Source organism: Limulus polyphemus, unplaced genomic scaffold (assembly GCF_000517525.1).
Source record: "Limulus polyphemus unplaced genomic scaffold, Limulus_polyphemus-2.1.2 Scaffold781, whole genome shotgun sequence".
Lineage (NCBI taxonomy): Eukaryota > Metazoa > Arthropoda > Merostomata > Xiphosura > Limulidae > Limulus > Limulus polyphemus.
Window position 1 is genome coordinate 208,365 of NW_013666391.1, and position 5,720 is coordinate 214,084.

The window sequence follows — 5,720 nt, forward strand, 5'->3', positions numbered from 1 at the left end:
ACACACACACACACACACACACACACACACACACACACACACACACACACACAGTATGAAACAGTCACATGACTGAAGGTATCTTGTTGATGCTTAGTTCTTTGTTTAGAATTATATTTTTTACCTTTTAATGGATATACCATAATTTTATTAAGTTGCAATGTTTGTGAGCATGAGGTTTTTAAAATTACATTCACTACATAGAATTATCATCAGATAAGTTTACTGTTTAGTGGGTATGGTAGGCAACTGCAAAATATTCTGATAACTTAAATATTCATTGGAAATTATTTTTATGTTCATCCAATTCTAAAAACATAAATTATCTGTTTAGCTAACTAGCTACTTAGATGTGTATAATTGCAATCATGATATGTTTTAAATAAAAACATTACCTTTGTTGGTGATAATATAGCATGTTTTCAATAATTAATTAGCAGTTTTTATTTGATTTACATTTGGGATTATTGCATATTTAGGAAACAAAACATAATGACCACTTTGTATTTGGTTGACATTAATTGTCCAGATTATCTTGAAAAATGTATGTATGGCAAAATAAATAAACAAATATATATATATATATATATATTTAGACAAAAAAATTCCATTGGTGGTCTTTGAAAGAGGACTATATTTCAAAATGAAGAGTATGAATATTTCTTTGAAAAAATCAAAACAAGTTGAATGAAAATGAAAGATTACCCTACTAGAATTATGCAGTGATTGAAAAAGTTAAGAAACTAGAACACCCTTTTATTTGATTGTATGTGGGGGTGTTGGCAGGGGTACATACCAATCAATTAATTAAATGTAATCAATTAAGGAGCATGTTGGTTAACTGATTAGCAAATAGCATTAATCACTCAGCTCAATGTCAATCACTGAACAGATTCAGGGTAATGCTGCTTAAATCCTTTATGGTATTTTGTTTGATACACAATATTGCTATCTTACTTGTGCTTCTATTCCAGCATCATTTCACAGCAAGTACCAAAATGCTAGAGGCTGAGAATAGATCGACTTTCAGGTCTGAAAAAAGTGTGACTTTACTTCTTTTCATCCATTATGGTAATTTTTTCTTTTTTTTTTGAGTCATCAAAATTAAGTCATCAGTATGTAGGGATGTTCTGTTATCGTTCTTATAGCCATCTGAAGTTACTTCAAGTTTATTACTATGCATGGGAAGCATAATGTTTTATTTCCATTCTTTATACATCAAGTTATATTAATGAATTGGGTGTGCATTTGTTTTTTGAAATTGTCACCTTGCATCCATCTTTGTACTGTCTATACATGGTTGATGACTATGTTGAATGTCGGTACATTCTGGTTACATCAAGAACAGAATTTATGAAGTAGATCTGTTGCTTATTATTTATTGATCATTTGTTCTCATACCTAGCAGGTCTGGTGGTTATGGTGCTCAGCTCTCAATCTGCAGGTTGAGGGTTTGAATCCGTGTCACCAAACATGCTCACCCTTTCAGCTGTGGGGGGGTGCTATAATGTGATGGTCAATCTTGCTGTTCATTGATAAAAGAGTAGCCCAAGAGTTGGTGGTAAGTGGTGTTGATTAGTTGCCTTCCTTTTAGTCTATCATTGCTAAATTAGGGATGGCTAGCATAGATAACCCTTGTGTAGCTTTACCAAAATTCAAAATATTCCAAACCATACCTAGCATGTAGTGTGGTTGACGTAGTAGTACATGTTCTTCTTTGCTGTCACCCATAAGTTGTTATAATGATAACTGATATTATTACCTCATATTCCAAGCAAATAATACAAAAATGAGATTTTGAAAAAAAAAAAATAGGCATTAATTCATGGAGAAGACTTTTAGGTTGCTTTGCTTAGAAAATGGCTGATTACTGACTGCTGTTCTATGCCTGGACACACAGTTTTTAACATATTTGATTTCTTGTAAAAACATGGCTTTTCAAACTGAAAATAATGCATGTTTCAGTAAGTGTAATTTCATTTTCTGTAAATTCAAAACTAATAACAGGATATTAAACTCCAAAAGAGATTGGATGATGAGGGCTGGTCACAATTATAAAAATTATCACAAGCACAAAACTGGTTGTAATGGGTGTTATGATTCCTGTTTCATATTTGAAAAAATGATGAACATTATCTCATGTCATCTGACCATTGTGATTATCGGAGATCTATTACTGTTGCACCTAAATTGTGCAAATAAGTGCAAGTGATTTCTTTATCCAGTTCTGCACCCTTATATTCAAGATGACTGGAAATGGAAATAATTTTCAGTGTTTTATTTTGTACAATACATTTTGTGGAAAAGTGTATAGTTATTGTACGAGAAATTTGTAGATTGCTATGTAATTTACCATAATATAATGGTATTATGAGTATGTGAGACCTTTTTGTAGCAAGTGAAAACAATGCTAAGTTGAACTTAATAAATTAGAAAAAAAACTATATATAGCATTTTCAAAACTATAGTCTTTGAATAGCCGACCCTCTACAAATCAGAAGAGCAATCTTATATAGAGGAAACTTAAGTTTAATACCAATGCAATTGCTTTTAACTGAAGTTTTTTCAAAGTAACATCTATATGCATATAATCTTCTGACTCAAACCATTTTAGTTTTGAACAGATTATCACATTGCCTGATTATACTAATAACCTAATTTCTTAAGTAGTTGCAAATCTAGTGTAAAAACGTTTGTAGCAAGTACACCTAGGAAGATTTTACTTCAATCAATATACTTTTCTCAGATGATACCTCACCCCTATACACAGAATAGTTCGATTCCTTTACACTTCTGCCTGTGAGTTTAACGTGAACTGCACTAGTGCATGATGTCATTATCATGTGATGATAGCTCTCCACCAAGAGGAGGGGGACACAACCTCCTTGCATAGTAGCTCCCCTAAGAACTTGCACATGAATTAACTTCATTCCTTTCCTCTGTTTTGTCCATAATGGATGTGTTCCAAAATTATCAATTATTTACTTGAGATTTGGGATAGGTTACAACTGAGTTAATTTTTTTTTTCGAGTCTACCTGGTTTAATGTTCATGTTTCACATGACTTGTGTGGTTTCTTTAATTTTATTTGGGAAAAAAAAATACTTGGCAGTTATCCACCATTATGAATTCTCAAGTGATGGTAACTCTTACTTTATTCCATGATAGTGGCGATTCATGGGAACTGTGGCTACTGGAGGCTTTTTGTCATTGGAGGACATGACAGCTGTTGTTCAACATGTTGTGTATTCCTTCATTCACACTTGGCCTCCTCCTCTCCTCCATTTGGCCAATATTCCTCTCCCTCAATTTGAACATGACCAGTATGATTTATGATTTTGACATTAGGGTTTGTTTTGGCAGAGCTTTATCTGTGGAGGAAAATCCTCACCCTTCCAATCTCTTCCTAGACATTTCACAGATATGCTCTTTCTTTCTCTCTCTTTTGTGTTTTTTATTCCTCCCATGCTTTACTACATGAAATTAATACTCAGGATTACTTTCTTTCTCCTTAGCCTGATGTTAGGGTTTTTGTGGACTCGTTTCTCAAATCACTGCACACCCATTCTGACATGCCTCGTCCTCTTCATGTACTTGACTCTTTTGTCTTGTTTTACAATCATTCTTAATTTCCATTCCTCATTTCAGTCTTTGGAATCTCTCTTACCTGCTGTGGAAGGTGGACCCCTTATTTTCTCTTTCTAGTGCCCAATTTTCATATCTTCATCTCTTTTTCTTTTTTTACTTTCCTCCTGCATTACCTCTCGTGACTTCATCTTATTTTTGTTCTCTTCTTTTCACCACATTGGCTCATAATTATTTTTCTGCTCTGTTCCTTCTTACTTGGTTCCTCTCCTGTAGAGACTAGTTGGAATAGAATGTTCCCCTATCTCATGTATGCCTCCTTCATGCTTATCTCCATGATCTTTGTCTGGCTCTTTTTCTTAGCCTGGAGGTCTTCAGGGGTGTTCCAGACACACTGGAGACATGAGATGAGGCAGCCTAGCATCAGTCCTTATTGTCTTCTTTGTTTTCTTGTGTCTCTCAAACTCACCTTTCTGTTTCTGCTCCTAGTCCTGCTGAATTCATGTCTCCCCTTCTCATTCCAGCTTCACAGCCTCCTTCTTCCTGTCCTTCCACTTCCTGATGTCAAGGTCATCTTGCATCTTGTTGAGGATTACTTTATCAGATCTGGCTCTGTTGGAGCCCACTTGTCTCTCTTCACCAGCCTTTGATCTGTATTTTTGGCTGACAGATGGGTATTCCATGGGCTTTCCCCTTTAGTGTTCTCTGAAGGGAGCTCATCTAGGTTTAATGATTGCACTGGCCCCTCCTCAAATTCAAGGTGGAATTCTAGCTATCATGTGTGAAGAGATGGGGTATCATCTCAGAAGTTAACATTTTCCTTACCTGAAAGTTTATTTTCAATAGACACCTCCACATACCTTCCCACCCATCCTCCTTACTTCCAATGTGCTTTCTTCCTACTTTGTCAAAGAATGAAGTTAATTCGAACACAAGTCTTTAGGGTAAGTTTGAAAGGAAGTTGTTTTGCTCTCTTATTTATTGGTGGAGGCTATCGTTGCATGATGATGGCATCATGCACTAGCTCAGATCACATTAAACGTGTATCTTTTAGGTGGGTAGTAGCTTAAGGCTAGTGGCATGCAAATCTCATAGGTAGATGCACAAAGGAATTAAGCTATTCTGTATGTGGAGATGAGTATCTATCAGAAATGTATTTTCAGGTAAGAAAAATGTTAACTTTCATTGCATGGGTCCATAAAGATACAATATAAATACATTACACTTTTGTGGTAACTTTTAAACTGGTGATATATTTATGTTTAACTTGTCAAGATGATACAAGGAGCCTTAAATTATTTTGAGTAGTTTGTTCTCTTTCTCTAATAGAGCTAGGCAATTAAATTGATTTCATATGAGTATTGATCATGTTGATTAGTGTCACATAAATTATTTTATTATTGTTGGGGAAATAATAAACTAATTGAGATTAGTTTTTTGATTATTCAAAACATCCCGTAATTGAAATTATGCCTTCATCATTTGTCATTATTTTGATTAATCAGAGTTTGACTTAATAAATTTTTGACTCATGAAAATAATCAGTTAGTGAAAAGTAGGGTGTCTGAGTATTACTGTTTTTGATTATTCCAATCATCCAAGTAATTAAAAAAAAAATACCATTATGTTTGTTTGTTGTATAGCAAAAAGTTGCATATTAGGCAATCTTTGCTCTGTCCATTACAGGTGTTGAAACCCAATTGTAAGCATTGGAAGTTTTTTGTTTTTTATTCCTTCAATGATGTAATATTTGATTAGTTGAATGTAATCAATTGCAGGCTCCATTGATTAAACAGTTAGCAAATTCCAATAATTGTACAGCTCTATTCCCAAAAGATACTGATGGGGAAAAATTAGCATGGGTTATTTTTTGATTGAGAAAAACCAATTTATTCATGCTAGTTTACATTGTGAACCTATTTTGACTATTTTAGCTTAGTTTGTTTACTTATTATGTAATGGATTATATTGAATGTAGAAAATAATTAGATTCTTTAATTTGATATCAGTTTTACATGTTTAGTTTAGAATTGGAGTTGATTTTATTTTTAAGTAATAATAAATTAATGATATTTTCATCCAGTATGTAGGGTTTTTATGTGTGTGTGTGTGTGTGTGTATATATATATATATATA

At 33.6% G+C, this 5,720-nt stretch overlaps 1 protein-coding gene across 1 annotated transcript in view; it reads left to right on the forward strand.

The window, feature by feature from the left end:
• The window catches only part of LOC106460495 (RING finger protein unkempt homolog), a 74,181-nt gene that overhangs the window by 6,212 nt on the left and 62,249 nt on the right, over window positions 1-5,720 (forward strand). The window lies entirely within an intron of this gene.